Genomic DNA, 24,063 nt, shown 5'->3' on the forward strand with positions numbered 1-24,063 from the left:
TCCAAATCAGAAAGGAGGAAATAAAATTATCTCTGTTCACAGATGACATGATCTTATATGTAGAAAACCCTCAAGGTTTCATTTTAAAAATTGTTAGAACTAATATATAAATTTAGCAGTTTCAGGATACCAAATCAACCCTCAAATATGTATACACTAACAGTGAACGATCCAAAAAAGGAAATTTAAAAAGCAATACTATTTACAGTAGTATCAAAAAGACTAAAACACTTAGAAAAAAACTTAAGGAAGTGAAAGATTTGTTCCCTGAAAACTACAAAGCATTGATGAAAGAAACTTTCAAAGACACAAAGAAATGGAAATGACATCTTGTGTTCACTGATCAGTTTCACTCCAAGCACAATGCCTGTCCTTGTCCCTCTTTTGTCCCAACTTACCATATCATTACAAAATATCATTTTTTTAACGATTTATTGCACCCACGGTTTTCTGTCCCTCCCTGTTCTCCAGTTCTGAAAATCACTGACTACTAGAATTGCTATTTAAGAATAAAGGGTTGCATACTGCTGCTGGAAGTGGCTAAGAGGAATAAGAAAAGGAACCTAATACCCTTTTATCTTCATCCTGTGATATGGAGGGCTGAAATGGTCTCCAACTGAGATACTGTAAAATATAAATGTAGTTTCATCAAAGCCAGAGTTTCGAGTAGAAAAAATAACATGTCTATTTGGAATATTTCAAAATTTGTTGACAACAGAATTATCGAGAAAGAAGACAGTTGTTAGTATCAAGGAAATGTAAGTCTGGGCGGAACTCACACACAAAAAAATAGGTTGAATTGGATAGCGATGAAAAAAATGATTTCAGTGGTATTTTAGTTCCTATAGCTTAATCTTCCTCTCTTCTGAGGTGGCCTGATGGAGAGAATATATTATAAAAATCAATAGCTAAGCAAAAATTTATTGTCAATTTTATTAACACCTTGGATCTCAATGGTAAATAAGAATAAGAAGATACAGTTTAAGTTCAAACTTAAAGGGAGACCTACTCTCTTATGAGTACTGGAAGGGAGGGAAGGACAGTTGGAGGGAGGGATGATGTGCAAAGCATTCACCTAATTCACTAACCCAACCAGCCACATGAATGAGAAGAGCAGGCCTACGTCATTTACCCAGACTTCTGCTTGTTGTGAAGAAGTTATCCAATTTATCCAATTTGCATTTAAATCCAAGAGCATGTCAGAGGACAAGAGACTGTGTCGCCAAAAGGCACTGATGTAGCACTATCACTCAGACTCCAATGAATCAGGTTTGCAACTCCTCCTCTTGTGGAGAGGAGTGAGGATGGGGTGCAAAAAAGAGGAAGGCCAGAGGAACTCCCTTCAAAATTCCTCTGAAGTATGACTTTGGGTTGGTCCACAAGTCTCTTGCATATGAACAGACACAGAAACTCAGGAAAGAAGGGGAAATGTTTCCCCTCTTCCACAGTAGTTAATGAACCCAAAGATTTCGATAGGAACACTGGTGTAGGAAGAGCACCTAGTACAAGTTGAGTTTTAGGTTCATTTTTAACATTAAGGAAATAGAATTAGTTATAGGGTTGTAGTGTTTTTTAAGTGAAAACAAGGTCAGCTGACATGATTTTCATGGAAACTCGTAAATTATGGAACAATGAAAATGGCAACCAGATGTTCACTGCAATTTATTCTTGAATGTTGGCAATGAAAGTTTCCACACCTTACTGCATGAGCTCATACAAACTTCCCAAATCATGAGATGCTGTTCTTTATTTGTCCCTCAGTTTTATATCCCAAATTTTAAACAACTTCTTCACTTCAAGAGAGAGTGACAGAAATTCCTTGTGGACCAGAACAAATTAATTAATCTCTTTATTCTCATAAAGATCTAGCATAGTGGCTGACACATATTAGATACTCAATAAATGTTTATTCTTTTAATTAAAGGAAGAAGTGAACAGCAATGTGCAGGAACCAACTGGAACTGGATGTTACTGATGGTTAAATATTTGGAAATACTGAGAACCAGTCATTGTTAGCTTAAAAGTCACCATGATTGGAGTATATACACCATGGAAATCAGCAAACACTATGAAATCAGGGCTTGCTTGCTTATTTATTTAAGTGTTTGTTTGTTTGTTTGTTTGTTTTGAGAGCTGATTTATCAGAACACCACTGCCCATCCCTGTCACCATATCTTTCTTCCTGGTGATTTAAACCCAAGTTTATTAACTTCAGACAGATGGAAATAGAGCCACATAATGTCTGCTCTATTTTGCATTATCAGGTATTTTTTGTTTGATCACATCTTAAGAAAGTGTTGAAATATGGATTTGTTAAGAGATCTTAATATGGATTTAGAGATAAATGTATGTATATGCTTTTTTCTCCTCAGTTTTAAGTACATATTCGTGTACTTTTTAAAAATCCTAATATTTAAAAGTTAGCATTGGTCAAGGGAACCCAAGGCAAAAGCTAAACAAACTCTGGCAAACTAAAAGAATTGATAAAATGACAAATACGCATAAAGATTCACTGACATGAAGTGGAAAACAGTGAAACAATTCCCTCCCATGCAGTAGCAGCCTGTTTTGTGCCTTGAACAAAAGGAACAAAAATTAATCCTTCACACACTTTTACTAACATTTCAAAGCCAAGGTCCAAATATATTGAATACTGCCACTTATAAGCATTACTGTGGCTCTTACAAAACATCACTCTGACTAAACTCTATCTACAAAAAAAAAAGAAGAGTATTAAGTGCTGCACCCTAATGCACAATGTTTCAAAAGCATTATTCATGCTTCTGGTATTTATCTTAAAAGACTCCTTTTTTCAATTCAATGAGTAAATGCAGTCAAATAGATTGATTTTGAAAGATCACTAGTTTCAAAACCTTGGAAATTTTTATTGCCTTCCTGATATTGAAAGTCTTTGTTTTTTCAAAAACTTAGCCCAGGCAGAGAATGATGAACATTTAGAATGAAACTTCTCATAACTTAGCTACTCATAGGCATTGACCTTTATTATTCTTAGATACATAGCAGTAGAAGTGAATGACTCTATTTATACTCTTATTATATGATGTGCTACTTCATATAACAATGAATTTCCCATTCCTCAGGGGTAAAACAATGGATCGCCCTGAGCAATCCAATATAATTCCTTCTATAAATTCAACCTGGAGAAATCACTGAAGACTAATAGAAATATATGAAATAAATAGCCCAAGATAAGTAAATGGGTCTGTAAGACTTATCCGATCCAAAATTGTAAAGTTCTGCATAATCTTCTCCACTCCTACCTCCTCCTTCTCTATGCCCTCTCCAGGCACAGATTTATCTAAAGTGAATGAAGCTTTTTTATTTTAGCCATTCTGACAGGTGTAAGGTGATATCTCATTGTGATTTTGATTTATATTTCCCCAATGATGAATGATGTTGAGCATATTTTCATGTGTCAGTTGGCCATGTGTATGTCTTCTTTGGAGAATGGCTAAAATAAAAAAGACAAGAAGAAACAAGTGTTGGTGAAAATGTGGAAGAAAGTAACCCTCATATACTGTTGGTGGGAATGCAAATTGGTACAGTCACTATCGAAAACAGTATAGAGGTTCCCTCAAAAATTAAAAATTGAAATAGCAGCCCAGAACTAAACTCACAATTATATGGCCAATTAATCTTCAACAAAGGACGAAAGAATATGCAATGGGAAAAAGACAGTCTCTTCAACAAATAGTGTGGGAAAATTGGCAGCTACATGCAAAAGAATGAAAGTGGACCACTTTTTTACACCATACACAAAAATAAGCTCAAAATGGATTAAGAACTTAAATGTAAGACTTGAAACCATAGAAATCCTAGAAGAGAGCACAGACAGTCATTTCTTTGACATTGGGTATAGCAACAATTGTCTAGATAGGTCCCCCGAGACAAGGGAAACAAAAGCAAAAATAATCTATTGGGACTACATCACAATAAAAAGCTTCTAAACAAAGCAAAGGAAACAGTCATCAAAACTAGAAGGTTACCTACTGAATGGGAGAGGTTATTTATAAATGACATATCTGATAAAGGGTTATTATCCAAAATATATAAAAAACTGATTTAACTCAGCACCAAAAACACAAATAATTCAATTAAAAAATGGGCAGAAGACATGAACAAACATTTCTCTAAAGAAGATATACTATATTGCACACCTGAAACTAATATGGTACTATAGTTAACTATATTAAAATTTTTTAAAGTTTGGGGCACTTGGGTGGCTCAGTTGGTTGAGCGTCTGACTTTGGCTCAGAGCATATGTCACGGTTCATGAGTTCAAGCCCCACATCAGGTTCTCTGCTGTTAGCACAGAGGAAGCTTTGAATCCTCTGTCTCCCCTCTCTTCCCCTCCCCTACTTGCTCTCTCTCTCAAAACTAAATAATTTTTTTAAGTTTTAAACAAAATTAGTGGAAAAAATAATCAAACAATAAATAAAAATAGAAATAAAAATACTATATGATCTAATAATTCCACCATTCAGTACTTACCCAAAGAAAACAAAACCATTAATTCAGAAAGATATATGCATCCCTATGTTTATTGCAGCACTATTTACAATAGCCAAGATATGGAAGCAATTTAAATGTCTACTGATAGACAACTGGATATGGAAGATGGGGGGGAGATACACATATATAGTGAAATATATATGGAATGGAATAGGAGGGGTATATATATAGATATATATCTATAAGAGAGAGATAATTATAGATATATAATGGAATATTACACAGCCATAAAAAGGATGAGATCATGCCATTTGCAACAACATGGATGAACTTAGAAGGTATTATACTAAGTGAAATAAGTCATACTGAGAAAAACAAATGCCACATGACTTCACTCATATGGAACTTAAAAAACCAAATGAATAAACAAACGAAAAGCAGAATCAGACCTATAAACACAGAGAACAAACTGATAATTGCCAGAGGGGTGGGGGAATGGGCCAAAGGACTGAAGGGGAGTGGGAAATACAGGCTTTCAGTTATAGAATGAATAAGTCATGGAAATAAGAGGTACAGCCTAGGTACAGCCTAGTGGCTGATATTGTAATAGCGATGTATGGAGATAGGATAGTAACTACGCTTGTGGTAAACATAGCCATAATGTGGGGCACCTGGGTGGCGCAGTCGGTTAAGTGTCTGACTTCAGCCAGGTCACGATCTCGTGGCCCGTGAGTTCGAGCCCCGCGTCAGGCTCTGGGCTGATGGCTCAGAGCCTGGAGCCTGTTTCCGATTCTGTGTCTCCCTCTCTCTCTGTCTCTCTCTGTCCCAAAAATAAATAAATGTTGAAAAAAAAATTAAAAAAAAAAACAACATAGCCATAATGTATAAACTCATCTAATTACTATATTGTACACCTGAAACTAACATGACATCATGTGCCAACTATATTCAAACAATAAATAGATAAATAAATAAATAAATAAATAAATAAAGTAAATGAAGCTTAAGCCTCAGGGTCCCTCTCTTACATCGACCATCTTCAAAGTCTGGGAAAATTCCTGTGATGATCAAGGTTTTTTGACAACTTGGCTAGGCTACATTCCCCAGTAATTCAATGAAACACTAAGCTAGGTGTTGCTATGAAGATATTCTATAGATGTGATTAAAGTCCATAATCAGTTGACTTTAAGTAGGCTTGATTTTATCAGTTGAAAGGCCTTAAGAGCCAAGCGGAGACATTCCTGAAGCAGAAATTTTAGGGGCGCCTGGGTGGCTCAGTTGGCTAAGCGTCAGACTTTGCTCAGGTCATGTTCTTACCACTTGTGAGTTTGAGCCCTGCATTGGGCTCTCTGTGGTCAGCACAGAGCCCACTTTGGTTCCTGTCTCCCTCTTTCTCTGCCCCTCTCCAGCTCAAGCTTTCTCTGTCTCAAAAATAAATAAAAACATCAAAAAAATTAAAGGAAAATTTACCTCTACAGCAGTTTCTGTCATGCCCAGAAGTTTCAACCTGCCCTGAAGATTTCAGACTACCACAACTGTATAAATTGATTCTTGGCAATCACTCTCTTGCTATAGATCCCCTACTAGTTCTGTTTCTATGGCTGAACCCTGATTGCTACAGGCTTTAGTGTGTGTGTATGTTTTTTTTTTAACACAAAAGTAAGATATATTAATTACAATGAATCACAACAATGATCTCTTTCCACTCTGACTTGCCCCCTACCACACTGGTGGAGTAGTGTTGTAGTGGCCACAGGCATTTGGGGGATCTTGCTAAGGGGAAACTGAGCTGGAGATATATTTAGTTTGAGTTTAGCCAATATATTTATGATGCAGTCACTTCCATGAATAGTTACACCTAGCTATTTGCAACATAGGAACACCTTCCTAAAGATATTCCTAAAATGTTAATGTGCAAATACATCTGGAGTCCGACAGAAAAAGTGTAGAGCCAGAGGTCAAATCAGGGTATGAACATGTGCCACAGCATCTAGGACCAGATATATGTAGATAGCAGAGAGTTAGAAAGGTTGAAATGTGTGGAGCCAGAAGCCAGTGAGTGGAAAAATCCTTCCAACAGTGAGACATGTAAAATGTAAGCAAAGGAGATGATTCCCAATGACATCTTATGTAAATGGAAGCTCCCTGCCATGAAGAACATATTCAATAATACATTTATGTACCATCATAAACACACTGCATAGTTTTTTTCTTTTTTCATGCCAAGTACTTAAAATAAAATTTATTACAATCTATGATTGTAGAGTACAAACTTACAGCAGTATTCCAGATGTCACTTGCTTTATGCCTCTCAACAGTCAAGGAAAAACAAATTTCAATTAACCATGTTAGACAAAATACTGAACTGTCTTTCCATTCTCTTTATACCAAATGTCATTTCACATGAAGTGATTAAAAAGTAAGAAATACAGACCAAACAAGTATGGGCAAAGTGTGTCAGATAGTTTTTCTTGACTTTTCTTGATTTTGTGATTTTGTAGCATTTATCACCTTTTCAAAAATGTGTAAGATGTGATTTCTTTTCTCATTCTAAATAAATATTCACTTTGTATCTAATTGTGCGTTTATAATCTTGTATTATTTTGCTTAAAGAGGGCCTCTCCAACTGTATAAGCTTCAGACCTTGCAAAACCAGGACCTGCCCAATCCACTTCTGTGTCTGTCATTTGTCTATTTTGGTGTCTTTCAACATTTCCGCCACTTTATTGTGCTACTTAGAGCTTCCCACTGAGAACATGCCTTTGCCTCCTTAATTCCCATTTCCTTTCCTTCCCCAAACAGGAGGGAGTTGCCAATATTCATGCCACTGTCAGAACTCTCTTGGAGACAAAAAGTATAGGACTGGAATTGTAGAAAAGAGGGTTATAAAGGAGAGCCATGCAGTCAGGTGGTCAAGCATTGGATAAAGTGTCTGGACTCAACCACGTGAAAGAAAGGCTTTTCCATACTTGAGATTTCTACAATTATAAGAGCCTGTTCTTTTTCTTTTTCTTTAACTAAAAAAAAAATTTTTTTGTTTATTTATTTTTAAGAGAGACAGAGCATGAGACGGGGAGGGGCAGAGAGACAGAGGGAGACACAGAATCTGAAGCAGGCTCCAGGCTCTGAGCTGTCAGAACAGAGCCCAAAGCAGGGCTTGAGCTCACAAACTGTGAGATCATGACCTGAGCCAAAGTTGGTCGCTTAACCAACTGAGCCACCCAGGCGCCCTGAACCTGTTATTTATTCAAATATGCATTCGCTTAGGGTTCTCTTCTCTGTTAGAGACTATAAAATAGTTTGAGCTAAAGGCTTAAAAATAAATGTGCTTCAAAGTATGCTATACTAACATAACATGGAAAACAGCTCATGTTAGATAAAGAGATGTGTTCTTAATGCAGAATTGTGAGGTTCTTCTAAGAATAAATTTACTTTGAGTAAATGGCACCTGGGTAGAAGGACACAAAAGCATTAAAACTGATGGTAGTGAGCTTCACTTAAAAAAAAGGTGGGGGGCACTCCTGCATGGCTCAGTCGGTTGCACATCAGACTCTTGATTTTGGCTCAGGTCATGATCCCAAGGTTGTGGGATAGAGCTCTGCATAGGGCTCTGTGCTGAGCTTGGAGCCTGCTTGAGATTCTCTCTCTCTCTCTCTCTCTCTCTCTCTCCAAAAATAAAACAAATCTTTTTTTAAAAAGTAACCCAAAAAAGCAGAAAACATTCTATGTAAAACTCTGAAATGATATATTCTCTACTTTTTTTTTTAAGTATGATCTTAGGGAAGATAGTGTAGTAATTAACATATTATAGTAATGAGAAAAATCTAACCTGTTCCAGTATGATGGGACAGATCCTCACACAACAGTTCACACCCATCCAGCATAATATTTAGGTGATATTGCCTTGCGTGATGGTTCATTCAAGGGAATAGTGGATCTGAATGTGACACTATATGTACCACTGAGTGGCTGCTCTGAGGAAAAAACCAGGACTGATAATCTTGAGAATTAGGAAGTGCAAGGCTCACGATGAAGGCCAGAACATCTCCAGTAGGAGAGAAAGGGAAAAGTCAGGAAAGAAATTGTAAAAGGTTAATAATACGTAAAGGTAGAACTGTCCCACGTGTACCTCCTAACTCTCCATATGTACCTGCTATGATCAGGTCATTGTACCAGACACATGAGGAGTTTCAAAGAAAGCAGAACCTGACCTGAGTAAGAGGAACAATATAACCTTCAAATATCACTAAGCTAACTATGTGCATAGTTTGGGGAATGGCAGTGTGCCAAGGAATTTCAACACATTTTATGCCCAGCACTCAGGAAGTCAAATCTGGAACGACACCAAAATGTTCAGTTTTTCAGAATGAATCTTATCTCTTTTTTCTGCCCTTCCCTAACTGATTTTTTTTTTAATCATCTGCTATGCATTATTGTTGTGTCTATGGGAAAACTCTGCCTTCTAAAGAAACAGACTGTATCTTTTTTTTTTTTTTTTTAATTTTTTTTTCAACGTTTATTTATTTTTGGGACAGAGAGAGACAGAGCATGAACGGGGGAGGGGCAGAGAGAGAGGGAGACACAGAATCGGAAACAGGCTCCAGGCTCCGAGCCATCAGCCCAGAGCCTGACGCGGGGCTCGAACTCACGGACCGCGAGATCGTGACCTGGCTGAAGTCGGACGCCTAACCGACTGCGCCACCCAGGCGCCCCGAAACAGACTGTATCTTTTTCACATTTCCTGATACCATGGCTTGCATAGTACCAATGGCAAAGATGGCTAAAACCTGTATTTCCCAAGTCCCCTTGCACCTGCATGTGGCCATGTGACTAGTTCTCACTCACCAATGAATTGTGAGTGGAACAGTCTTGCTCGATGCCAAGGCTTTTAAGAAGCACATGCACCTTCTCTACCTTCACCAGCTAGATTCCCAGGACTACAAGTCCCTGGGATGGTGATGTCACAAAATGGAAGGAGTCTGGCTTCCTGACTCATTGTATGGGTGAGAGCCAACTAGGAACATCTTCCTCAAATTATTACGGTACCAAGAAATAAATGCCTATCATGTAAAAAGTAGACATGTCTGGGTATTCTTGTTCTGAAGCCAAGCAATCTAATACAGTGCCTTACATAAATGCATCTACTACAAATGTATTGAATTAAAAGTGACAGGCTAAGACAAGTATTTAAGCCTCTGCATGGAATCCCACACACATCCTATTTCGTGCTTTGTAGTTATTTAAGGGGAAGAGGAAGATGATGGAATGCGTGACTTGTACATTAAGACCAAGGTGAAAATACCAGGTAGGAAAAGATGCAATGACTGAGTTAATTAATCACATGAGGTGGACAGTTGTAGTTTCGCCATCTGACATCCATTCCCCATTCTTCCAGGAATAGCACCTCAACTGTATTTGTCAAGCCCAGCTTTTCCTGCCCTCAGTCCAGGAGCTTAAGATGAGGTTCTATTTTGGGGCGCCTGGGTGGCTCAGTCAGATAAGCAACAGACTCTTGATCTCAGCTCAGGTCATGATCTCATGGTTTGTGAGTTCCAGCCCCATGTTGGGCTCTGCACTGACAGCGCGGAGCCTCTTTGGAATTCTCTCTCCTTCTCTCTCTGTTCCTACCCCACTGTGGTCTCTCTCTCTCTCTCAAAATAAATATATCAACTTAAAAAAAAAAGATGAGGCTCTATTTCAAGCTCCACAGATTTCAGTGTGACTCATACCAAACCTATTAGAATACCAAGGTCCTTTTGTCATAGTGACTGGTTCAGGAATGTACATGAACCCAATTAGTACAACTTCATCTCAGCAACTATAAAAGTTGGTTCAGGGATAGGTGTGTAACACAAGTTTGCCCATTTTTCATGAATTCATGGAATTACGCAGATGTTATCAGGAAGAGAGGTCCCTGACCTCTTCTGGGTGACAATGTGAAGTTGCAGCTGCTGCAGCCATTTCACTGTGGAAAGATGAGAGCCCATCTGAAAATGACATCGACCTGTAGAACAGAACAATGCCAAGGGACAGAGATAGATCATTTCCAGACTCTAAAGCCATATGGATCTGAAACTAGCGCTACCCCTGTACATTTCTCTTACAGTAGACAAATGCCTCTTTGCTTAAGATTGGATTGGGTTTTCTGTCCCAATCCAATGGGATAACCAATAAATGGTTATATCCATTTATCAGTTGTTGGACATTTAGGTTCTTTCCATAATTTGGCTATTGTTGAAAGCACTGCTATAAACATTGGGGTACATGTGCCGCTATGAATCAGTGCTCCTGTATCCTTTGGATAAATTCCTGGTAGTCCTACTGCTGGGCCATAGGGTAATTCTGTTTTTAATTTTTTGAGGAACCTCCACACTGTTGTCCTCATGATTATAAAAGCTCTGACGTATCATAGAAGGTTTGGTGGTATAGGCAATATACCCCGCCACATCTGAGTACAGCTAGTAGTTGTGTCAGACCCCTCTGATAGGCATTCAAAGGGCTAGGCTGGAGAACAGGGTACTGGAATATGTGGTGCTTAGAAATGAAGGTCTAGGGCTATGCCAGGGTTTTATTCTCCACTCCCATATGATTTCCATTAATTGTCCATCTCTAAACCATCACATATATTTAGACCAGAATTCCTTGAAGTATCTTTTTAAAACTTTGCATTTTAATTGCTTTTAACAAACAAGCTGAAGCAAAACAATGTGTTAGTCACACACGTAAAACTTCTCCACAACGCTCCAGCCCCTGCTTTCTTACCTTCTTGCCACCAATATGCTTTTCCCATATAGAAATTCTGGAGTTACACCAGCTAAAAGCTAGTTCCAAAATTTTGCTCAGTAGAAAAACCCAATGGCAGAGCCAAAGTGGCTCTTCAGAATCTGGAGGTAAGACCTAAGATTTGCAGTGATATTGGTACTAAGTGCTAAGAACCAAGAGTTGGTAGCATGATAAGGAAGACAGGGTTAGTGAGAGGAAATGAATGGGATGCTGTCTGAATTGCTTTGGAGACAGTCACTAATGAGAATAACCAGGCTTTCATGTGATCTTTGTGACATGTCTCATTTGTTGCCTCGATCCATTTAAAAGACCTAGAAAGTGACCAAAACTGGCCAAAACTGGGGCTTGGATCATTCACTTGAAGTTCTAAAGACACAGTGGCCAACCTCAATTCATATCAACAATGCCAAACCAAACACCCAAACTTTTCACAAGTTTGTTTCTCTGCCTCCCTATGTCCTATACTGAAACCCCATATGAGCATTAACAGGCAGTATAGTCCTGACTTGGGACTGTATTCCAACTACCATCCCATATTCTCATAGATTAGTTTCAGATAATCTATTAAGAAAGGTCAGGAAAGAGACTTGCTCTAGCTACAGTGTAGGGAGTCACAAGTTCATATTCCATTTATGTCTCCAATAATTCTATTTGGTTCCTTTGCATTAGATGTTACAAGATAATGAATACTTCCATAGCAACAAAAGTGTGACAATAAACTGTTACCTTGATTTTCACATTTTCAAAGAAAAATCCCTCAATGGCAACCAAACCAGAAATCTCAGTAATGAATGTGCAATAATGGCTACAAGGTGAACAGTTTTTCTATTCCATTTTCTTCGCAACATCATTGATTGATTCTCTTGGAAAGGAATTTAGATTACATTAGATTTAGATTTTATTAGATTACCTTTTTTTTCAGTTGTATAGCTTATCACTAGCAATTAAAATATGCAGTTGCTTTCTAACAGAATAGGTGACATCTGAGAGGTTTATTACATTCTGATACAAAATGATTTACAAATGCAATTTTATTTTAAAACTTCCATCCTTTCTGTCTTTCTGGTTACAATTGTCAAAGTATTCCAAAAGCAGAAAGTATGTACATAACTGAAAAAGAAGTACAAAACATTTCAGGTATAGTAAAGGCTTTACAGGCTAAACTTAAAGGATGCTGTTGCTGTACCTTTTTATTTATTTATTTTTAACCCATCACCTTTCTTCTCTGCACAACATGCTTTATGGGCAACCTCCCCTACACTGTGTGAAACCAGAAAACACTTTGCAATGAATTACAATTAAGGAAAGGCTATACCTATCAGCCACAAGGAAACTGAGTTCCAGCACCTAGAACTTACGTTCTGGCAATGTTGAGGATTCAAAGCTTCCAGCATTCAGCAACTGTCTTCGTAAGGGTTAGACTAGACCCCCATATAGAATTATAGGCATGTGCAAGAGAATCCCTGAAAATTCAGAGCTTCAGTGAACTCAGTATAAGTCCTAAAACTACAGATCCCTAAGCATTTACCCTAAATGTTTCTATACTGGCTTTACTGGGTATAACTTAAAAAGTGGACATTTCATTTTTCAGGACCTTGTGATTATGGCTTTAGAGGGCCAATAAATAGCACTCCTGTCTTTTTTACCCCAGTAGATGCAAAACTCTGACAGAGATGAAAGCATGAACTTTATTAATGATAAAATTATGGGAATAAAGCTTAAATGATCAGCCTCAATAAATTTCCTAATACACTGCCACCATCTTGAGCTTATGCTTAAGGGACATTCAGTGAATTCATTGTACTGGGGGTTGAGATTGGCACCTGGCCACGTTGAGCTCCTCATGACACTGACTCAACAGGCAAAAGAGGGGTAATTGTATGGTGGGGGGCTGATTGACTTTGAGTGAAAAGGGGGAAATTAAGGTTGCCAGTACACAATGAGAGAAATGAGGAGTTTGGAAAACAGGAGATCCTGTGGGACACTTCTTAATACTATCATGTCGTATGAGTAAAGTCCATGGAAAACTACATCAATTTAAGTAGACCTACTAATGGCTCAGACCCTTCAAGGATGAGAATTAGGGTCACATCACCAGGCAAAGAATCACAATCAGTGGAGGTAAATTCCCAGAGCAAAGGAAATATGGAATGGGTAGTAGAAGAAGGTAGTTATAAATATTAGCTACATCCATGGGACCTGTTGCAGAAATTAGGAATTTAATAGTTATCAGTGTTTTTACTTAGCTTTATGTGGCTATTTTTGTTTTCTTACCTCCGTTAACCCTTATTATCTAATGTAGGATATGTTATTAGTAGTTAGCCAGCTCTTTAACAGGATATCAAAGGGGGAATGTGAGTCAGCTAGGAGAAGAATGGACACCCAAAAACAAACAAACAAACAAAAAGGAGACGTATAACCTCTCCTCGGGAAAGGGTTAGCATATTTTTCAGTTCTACGTGATACAGTTGTAGCAAGTAAAGTGGAAGTGTGACTTTCTTATTGTCATAATGTGAGATTACATATGGTTTAAGGAAATGTGCATGGATGCCAGTTCAACAGGGAATGGACGATGGTGGTATGTCAATTTGACTAGGTTGAACTACACTTTTTTAGTTTTTTATTTTCAGGTAAGTTTTTTATTAGGGTGGGTCAGAGTAGATTCTTGTGAAAGAGATAGAAGCATAATGATATATGTACATAACTAGAGATGTCTATAAGGATATCCATAAACATTTATGTAGATATTTCTAAATATTTCTACATATAGACATAGACAGAGACTTTTCCATTCTGACTACCTGAGCTGTGGACTTCAAGATCCAGTATCAGATATGATGACAATAGTTTTATAGAGAGTGCTCAACCAGCTCTCACAATTGATCTATAAGGTCAATCCCAGTAACAAATCTTTTTAGATATAGATACAGATATCATAGTGGTTCTGTTGCTCTAACTGAATGAATCCTAATAAAATATATTTCAAAGATGAAACCAACAGAATTTGCTAAACATGTTGAATTTAGTACAAGAGAAAAGAGGGATCAAGAATGATTTTAAGTATTCTCCCATAATTGTATTTCTGTGGTATTGTTTGTGATCTCTCCTCTTTTCTATGTGATTTTATCTATTTGGGGCCTCTCTCTTTTCTTTTTGAGAGGTCTGGCTATGGGCTTATCAATTTTGTTTATTCCTTCAAAAAACCAGCTCTTAGTTCCATTGATCTGTTCAACTGTTTTTTGGATTCTAAAGAGTTTATTTCTGCCCTAAGAAGGAGAGATACTTTCCCAGACAAACAAAAACTAAAGGAGTTTGTGACCACTAAACCAGACCTACAAGAGTTCCTAAGGGGGACTCTGTGAGTGGAAAGCAGCAAAGATTACAAAGGACCAAAGAACATCACCACAATCTTGAAATCTACAGATAATACACTGGCACTAAATTCATATCTTTCAATAATCACTCTGAAAGTAAATGGACTAAATGCCCCAATCAAAAGGCATAGGGTATCAGAGGGGATAAAAAACAAGATCCATCTATAAGCTGCCTACAAGAGACTCATTTTAGACCTGAAGACACCTGCAGATTGAAAGTGAGGGGATGGAGAACTGTCTATCACACTGTTCTCCAGACTGGCTGCGCTGGTTTGCATTTCCACCAACTGATGAATGGATAAAGAAGATGTGAGGGGTGCCTGGGTGGCTCAGTCGGTTGAGCGTCCAACTTCGGCTCAGGTCACGATCTCACGGTCTGTGGGTTCGAGCCCCGTGTCAGGCTCTGTGCTGACAGCTCAGAGCCTGGAGTCTGCTTAGGATTCTGTGTCTCCCTCTCTCTCTCTCTGCCCGTCCCCTGCTCATGCTCTGTCTCTCTCTCTCTGTCGAAAATAAATAAACACACAAAAAAAGAAAGAGGACTACCAAACACTGCGCCTCTTAAAAAAAAAAAAAGAAGAAGATGTGAGATGTATGTAATGGAATACTACTCAGTGGTAAAAAAAAGAATGAGATCTTGCCATTTGCAACAACATGGATGAGACTACAGTGTATTATGCTAAGTGAAATAAGTCAGCTAGAAAAATGATTTCACTATGAATCACTATGAATTCACTATGAATCACTATATGATTTCACTAATATGTGGAATTTGAGAAACTCAGCAGATGAACATAGCTGAAGGGAAGGAAAAATAAGATAAAAACAGAGGGAGGCAAACCATAAGAGACTCTTAAATACAGAGAACAAACTGAGGGTTGCAGGAGGGGAGGCGGGTGGGGAGGTGGGTTAAATGGGTGATAGGCATTAAGGAGGGCACTTTCAGAATGGGTACTGGGTGTCATATGTAAGAGTTGAATCACTGGGTTCTACTCCTGAAGCCATGACTACACTGTATGTTAACTAACTTGAATTTAAATTTTAAAAAATGATTTAAAAAGTTTTTTAAAAAAGACTGACTTCAAGGTTTTTAACCTGAGAGACTGGAAGAATGGAGCTGCCATTCACTGTGAAGGAGAAGGCTGAGACTGAACAGCTCTAAGGCACAGAGTCAATAACATGTTTATAGGAATGCTGTATTTGAAATGCCTACCAGACATCTAGATGGAGGTGTTAAGTAAGCACTTAGTCTGAAGTCCAGGTGAGAGGGCTTGACTGAAAGATAAAAATTTGAGAGTCATCCCGAATTTAAGTACTTAAAATTTAAGTACATTTTATGGTACTTTAAGTATCCTAAGTTCCATAGTTAGCACTGAAATTGTAGAAATGGATGAAGTCATCTAGGGAGTGAATGCAGAAAGAGGAGAAAAGTGATCTGAGACTGGAAAACGGAAGAGGGAAAAGAGTTGGAAAAATGAAGAGGATCCATCAAAGGAGACTAAGAAGAAGCAACCAATGATGTGGCCCAATTGTCAAATGCTTCTGATAGATCGAGGTAGATGAGGACTTAAATACACCACTGGATTTAGCAATGAAGAGGTCATTTCTCACTTTATTTGGAACAAAGTGATAGGAATGGAAGCCTAACTAGAGCAGATTCATGAGGAACGGGAGGAGAGGAACTGGAGACTGAAAAGGCAGTCTACTTTTCTGCGAAAATTTGCTGTTAAGGGGAGCAGAGAAATGGTGGGAGCCAGTAGGAGGTAGGGGGTCAGGCAAACATTTTTTAAGGTGAGAAATAATATAGTACATGCATATGCTAATGTGAATGGACAAGTAGATCAATACAAATTAACAACTGAAGAGGGAGGGGAGAATTTACTAGAGCAATGCCCTTGGGAAGGTGAGAAGAAACGGAATCCAGGGCACAAGTGGAGAAAGTGGCCATAGACTGGAACTTAAACTGTTCATCTCCTTTAAGTGGAGAGAAGAGAGTGATGTGGATTTAGGTACAAGGTATAGATGCTTTAGTAGATTAGGTAGTTGAATCTTGTGCAAGTTCTTTGCTAATAACTTCTATTTTCTCAGCAAAAAAAGAATAAGGATCATTAGCTGATCCTGTGGTTTGGGCTGGGAAGTGTCAGAAGTGTAATGAGAGAAGAGAAGAATGAAGAATTCATCTGGGAGAGTAGGAGTGGGACAGGACTGGAAAATTGTGGTAGAGTCACTGGGAGACACCTGAGCTTAGTAGACATGAATGTAAGGACAAAGTTTATATCAAGCTTCTGCACTATCCACAGAAGACCAGCATACAGTTCCTTTCTGCACAAGCAGATCTCAAAAGAAGAGAATGTGAAGCAGTACAGCCAAGCATACGCAGCTTCTCCAAAACTCACCAGCCAGAGAAGTCAATCTTCTCAGAGGGAGAAGAAAGTAAAGGGGCAAGGAGAAGCTAGAAGTGTCCTACTTGTAGACTTTGCCTCTTTGGGAGGAGAATGGAAATTCCCTTCCTTCAAAGAAAACATGAGTCAGTGGTAGATGGTCCCCTAACCTGCAGCAGTATTTAACAGTACACCAGTGAGATACACATTCTGCACACTGTGTTAAGGGATTTCCTTCAGACATTTCTTAAAGAATCTGGCCAGTTTCACGCAAATACTCACTAGATCTCCCTGTTGGAATTCATTTTAATTACCATAACAGGAAAAAAACGAAACAAAACAAAACAACCTTTGGCCCCCAAGGTGGAAATCTGGAGCACAAGGAAATGTAGACTCTAGTAGGTATTTGGCCAACAATTTCCTGGCTAAACTGGATTGCATCCAGATTCTGAGGTTCCCAGTACAACTGGATTTGTAGCAGTCCAGGATAGCTGGTACATAAAAGTATAAGGAGGATGTGAATGGTAAAAAGAATTCCTTTAGGACGCTATAGAACTTCCAGCCCCACCCAGAATAATCTATGTGTTGGCAACAGAAGAGAAAGGTTATGTTTTCTGAAGAGTCCATCTTATTAATAAAAGTGTCTCTCTCTGAAACATTCAAATGACAAAAGAAAATTTTAACCATTTAACTGTAATCAAGTTATTTAAAGCTTCCTAACAATTGCAAAGGTTAGGAAATTATATGTAAACAAAAGTCCATAAAATGGTAGTCAATTTTATTGCTGACACTACTCAGCATTCTATTTGAAGTTGGGGGAAATCTGAAATTTTAATGAACAGTTCATGTGAGAGGGTTAAATCTACAATATAATTGTAGTTTTCTTATCCCAGGAACTGTTCATTGAATCTACCAGAATAGCTCTATAAATTCAAGTAGAAGGGTCAGTATGTAGATTGGCAAAAAAAAAAAAAAAAAATCATGAAACTCTTTTCCATCTGTAACAGAGTTTTTCAGCCCTGCCTGCAATTAGAATCTCTTCAGAAACTTTTAAAAAACACAGAGGCCTGAGACCCACTCCAGATTAACTGCAGCATAACCAAATGGTGGGGGGGGGGCAGAGGGAAAGGCTCAGAAGAGTTTTTAAAAGCCCCTTGGGTGATCCTGATGTACACCAAGGTCTAGAACAATGGTTCTCAATCTTTATGCAGTTAGAATCACCTGGGGAGGTCTTGAAATTTGTTGATGGCCAAAGCACACCTTGGACCAATTAGATAAGAACCTCAATTGCTTGATTCAGACATCAGTAATTTTAAAGGTCCCCAAGTGATGACAACGTGCAACAAAGGCTGAGAACCACTGCTTTTGAACCATCGGTCTAATGGGACCGATTGCATTGGTTTACTTTCCTTCGTAATTTTGGTATAAATAAATTAATGTATATATGTATATTTCATTAATAGAAGAACATATTGATAGTGCTTTTGTACCAGATATTCTACTGGGAGCAGTACTTTCTATAAAAAAGAGACAGGAATTTATGAGACACAGTAAGACTTGAACCATACAACCAGTCCTGAGAACTCTCCTCTGCCCATTTGCCTCCTACGTCTTTAAAGATGGAGAAGTGCAGAGAAAACTATGGATGAGAAGAGGAACAGGGCAGCCATCAGGGACCATTATATGGAAGCTGCATATTTAAGGCCACAAGTAGAAGAAGCCTGGGTCTTGGATGATAGTGGATTTCTCAGGACAGCTCCACAGTCCTAAATCACCTACTCAGGCTTTAACATGGAAGAGAACTTACCTCTATCTTAATTAAACACTGTTATTACGGGGCATCTTTCAACAGCCAAACCTATATCCTAACTAATACAGGTCCTGACCAGGTAGTCTTGCTATAAAGGTATATCTCATATTCAAAAAAGTGTTTTTAATGCATATGGTTGAATAACAACCAAATGACCAAAAACTTCCTGATACTTCCACAAAATGCATCTTGTGAGCAAGCAGACAGTCTCCTACACAATGGAAATTTTCACTTTTAATTTTGGCACCTTGGGTAACATGCCTCATATTTTGATTGTGAATGAGTTTTGAAAGTTCAGACTTTTTCAGGGCTCTTGTATGTTGAACAAAACATTAAAAAAATTTTTTTCAAACATGTAAATGTAAAAATGTTATCTAACAAAGTGTAATATAAAAATCTTCTTTTATAATCTAATTCAGTCAATGCCAAAGTACAACATGTAATATTAATTTGTATCTTAAACACATACATTTTCCAGCTGTCAGCCATCAAGTAGGTAACATATTCCTATTTCATAAATGAAACAAGTCCAAAACATCTGTCCCCAGTCTCTCAATTCCATGTTTTATTTCTATATTACATTATCTCACATTGAAGTTAAATGTAATTCAAAATTTATACTATTTCTCTTTTGTGATTATGAATATCTCTGTGAATTACAGGGTATAATAATGAACCAGTTACCGTTTCAATTTGCAATTTTCCTCACAAATGAGCTTATGCTGCAATTTTCAATTTTGCCACTGGATGGCACCAAACTTTACCTTTTAAAATCAATTTCCAATTGCAATTGAGACTGGTGCACAGCAGTTAATATTTAAATTATATGAGTTAATCAAGAACTAAACACTTCAATCGGGTAAAATCACATCCTGATCCCCCAATTCAGTGCTAAAAACCAATGGTATCACTGTATGTTCATAACTGAAAAAACAAATTATGTGTATAATAAATGAACATTTCAATTCAAAAGTGCTGATTCAAAGTAAATTCTATATAACAACACTAATGAATGTTTAAACTAGAAATTAGATTAATCCAGAGGAAAACTGTTCAACCACATAAGTCACAATAAACTAATTCACGGTACAAAGACACAGAAAGCAATGCAAATATGCTCCAGCTTTGTGAATTCAGGTTAGACAATATGTAAAGCTTATGACCACATATTTTCTTTTCTTTTTTTCTTTTTAAAATTTTTTAAGTTTATTTATTTATTTTGAGACAGACAGCGTGAGTGGGGGAGGGGCATAGAGAGAGGGAGACAGAGAATCCCAAGCAGGCTCCACACTGTCAGCACAGAGCCCAATGCGGTGCTTGAACCCATGAAACCATGAGATCATGATTGGAGCTGAAACCAAGAGTGGGATGCTTAACCAACTGAGCCACCCAGGTGCCCTGATAACTACCTATTTTCTCAAACAATCTGCTCTGAGAGTTCACTCCAATGGTTTGTGCCCTTGATAGGTTTTATCTGTCTTGCTGTGATCTGGGAAGTCATCTTTTGATTTCCCTGTCAAAGCAGTCTTCTCTTAAAGGGAATAAACCTTCAACATGTTCTTGCCTCATCCTTCCTCTTTCCTCTGGTGGTAATTTACACATTCAATCCAAAATTGTATTTTAATCATTTCACAATATATACAATATATATTATATATACACAATATATATCAAATCGTCACATTCTGCACCTTAAACTTCCACAATGTTATATGTCTATTATATCTGAATAAAACCAGTAGTAAAAAGTTGTAATTTATACAGAGGTTGGTTATATATGCATTGTAACCAGCCCTCTCATGGACTATGAAGAAAAAATTATGCACAGAAGGAAGAAAACTGGAAAAGGATAGTGCATGGGAGGCAAGAGAAAAGTCCTTTTGGACAGTTCCTTCCTCCCAGTTGTTCAGACTGGAAACACATGAATTATCCTTGATTCCTCTCTTTTTCTCACACTGTAGATCCAATCCACTAGCTCTATTTCTCTGCCTTCAGGACTACTATGCTCTGAATGTTTGCATCCCCCTAAAATTCATATGTTGAAATCCTAATGATCAATGTGATGATATTAGGATGTGGGGCCTTTGGGAGGTGTTTAAGTCATGGGGGTGGAGCTCTCGAATGGGATTAGTGCTTAAAAATAAAAAAATTTTAAAAAGATTATATATATAAGCAATCTCTACACCCAACATGGGGCTCGAACTCACAACCCCAAGATCAAGAGTCACCCGCTCCAACAACTGAGCCAGCCAGGTGCCCCGGGATTACTACTTTCATAAAAAGACCCCACAGAGCTCGCTGGCCCTCTCTGCCATGTGAGGATGCAACAAGAAGTCTGCAAGCCAGAAGAGGGCCTCATCAGAACCCAAACATGTTGGCACTATGATCTTGGACTTCCAGCCTCCAGAACTGCGAAAATTAAATTCTGCTGTTTCTAAGCCACTCAGTGTGTGGTACTTTGTTATAGCAGCCCAAAGGACCATGACAAGGACCCGGTCACTTCACTCTATTCCTTCCCCTATAACCCTGCTCCAAGCCACTACCATTTCTTGCCTCAGTTAATTCAACAGCCTCATAACCAATCTCCCTGGCACCATCTTCCCTCCCTACAGTCCACTGTCAACACAGCTACCAGTGATCCTGCTAAATGTGAAATTATCACTCTGCTGCTCAAAATCCTCCATTGGCTTTTTCTTTCTCATTGACTGGGAAGGTTGTGATTTTCAAGATGAATCTTTGTATTTCCTAATAGCAAAAATTTACCTTCCTAAAGCAAACCTGGAAAACGAGTCAAGTGGCTTTCAGCACAGTTCCTTCCTTAAAGTGTCCGTCTTTCCTATTGTAGTAAAACCAACATCAGCGATGGCGATCGTAATGACAACAGCTGACATACATTGAGCAGGTATAAATATGCCCAGGCTCCATGGTCTGTGGCCAATACCTTACCAAATGTTCTCAGCATCATTTGAGATAGGTGTTATCATTCTCCCCTTTTACAGAAAAGAATACTGAGTGCCTAGTAACTGCCAAGAGCAGTAAGCAATAGGACCATGTCTGAAAATTAGATCAGCCTATTCTTTACGCCCTTAGTCTCACGGTGCCCTCTTGTGTTGTCACAGGGAGGCCAGAGACCACATGGCTGGTCTGTGTCTGTGTTTCAGATTCCATCATTTCTTCCACTTCACTTGGATCAGAACTTCCCCATTTTGTGCCGCAGCTCTGGGCTGGAAAATTTTTTTAGCTGATCTCAAGGACAAAAACGTACTTGGTTTATGGATTCCAATGTCCATTTTTAAACACATTTATATGTGTTTGATGTAATTGTCTTGATGTAAACATGTAATGTCTTGAAGCAAAAGAGTGGCCCTGGTGCTGGACTCTGTGGCAGAGGGAGATAGGTTGGGCAGGCAGAGGTTCCCAGTACCCAAAAGATATTCCTTTGTAGGAAGCAGTGTTGGGGGAGGCAGCAGAAGAAAGCCCCTTCTGCAGGCAATTCCCACCACAGAACACTTCTTGTTATTACCTAAATGTTGCTCACGTGATCTTAGTCCTTACATCAAAACGAATTCTCTCCATATTTTTTATTAATTCCATTTCACTACTCTCCTCCAACCAAGGAAATATGCTGGAAATACTCAGGAAATATGCTGAAACTGTAGGATACATAATACACACTAGTTATAGGAATAAAAGTTCCCCTATAATAAATCTTTGGTTCCATTATCTTTGAGGATCAATGGAACCCCAATCTTTAAGAGTCTCATGCTCTACTGACTGAGCTAGCTGGGTAAATGGAACCCCAATCTTTAAAGGGTATTTTTTTAAATTGTACCAATGCCTATAATGTACTCTCAAAACTGCTCCCCTGCTTGTATGAACCAGACTTGGAACAGTTATGCCTAGGAAGAGAAATGGACCTTCAGATTTCTCAAGGACTGATTATTTATGTTGCTTTGTAAGTTTCCTTGCATGTTTTTTATATATGTATTATATTTCTATATTGGTTAGAACTGTTAGTTGAAAATAACAGAAAGACACCTCAAACTGTTTTCTAACCAAAAAGGTAACTAGGAAGTTCAAGGGATGAACATACAGAGCTGAATTCAGGTGCCCTAACTCTGGCATCAGCTTTGGTCTCTCCTTCTGTTGTTTTTCAACTCAGCAAACTTTTGCACTGGCTTCCTTCTTGGGCGTGTTGTCATTGTTGCTGTTGTTTTGGCTTTTTTGGTGAGGTTTGATTTGGTTTGGTTTTGGTTTTGGTTTTGGTTAATTATGGCCCATGGACAGCTTCAGACTCAAATTTTCCTAGGGTAACAATCTGTAGAAAGAGTTTCTTTTCCCAACAGCCCCAGCAAAAGTCTCAAGAGTTTCAGAGTTTATTGAGCTGATATGGGTCCATGCTCAGATTTGAAGCAATCATGGTAGTTGGGAAGTGGTCATCTCTAAAAGGCTAGGTCTGTGACATAGATGCCTAACTCTGGAGAAACCTCAACCCAATACAGAAATTGAGAGTAAGATGGTCAAATCATGAAACAGTGAGAAAAGGTGGTGGACAGGAAGAAAAGGAAAAGAAAAGATGTTCTAAACTCTACAATGTCTGTGTCTTCACCAGGCTACAAACTTATCAAAAGTAAGGACTATATCTGATAATTATTTGTATTCCCCAGAAAGTACCCAAAATAGTACTATACATAAAAGTTCATGAATAAATGTTTATTTACAAATGTCCTAGCTACCTGGACTTCATGGGTTAAAAGGGGCCTTTATCTAGATCAAAAGATATGTTTCTCTCCCTAAATAAATTACTGCTTAAATTCCACTAATATCTATGTAGCAAAGAACATGCTCAAGGCACTATATGTAGTGCAATATTACTTATTACTTCATGTAATAATTAGTAAGTATTAATGCATAAGTATTATTTCTTTTTCAGAATAAGGAAATTGAGCTTCTGAGAGGTTATTTGCTTAAAGTCTCCCAGTTAATAAATGGGGAAACTTGGAGGCGTTTTTGATTCTAATATCAAATTATTTCCACTAGACTAGAAGTAGACATTTAAATACCAGAGAAGTATATGGACAGGAAGTTGTATTAAAAAGTTGAAATGGAATTCCTTTAGGAGAGACATGTAATCATATATTTATGGTATAGACCAATCTTTATTGACTTAGTGCTGACCTCCTTCTCTATTTATGATACCTTCATGGCTTCCAGAAGCATTTGAGTTGGGGCTCTGCATAGGACC

The sequence above is a fragment of the Prionailurus bengalensis genome, chromosome A2 (assembly GCF_016509475.1).
Source record: "Prionailurus bengalensis isolate Pbe53 chromosome A2, Fcat_Pben_1.1_paternal_pri, whole genome shotgun sequence".
Lineage (NCBI taxonomy): Eukaryota > Metazoa > Chordata > Mammalia > Carnivora > Felidae > Prionailurus > Prionailurus bengalensis.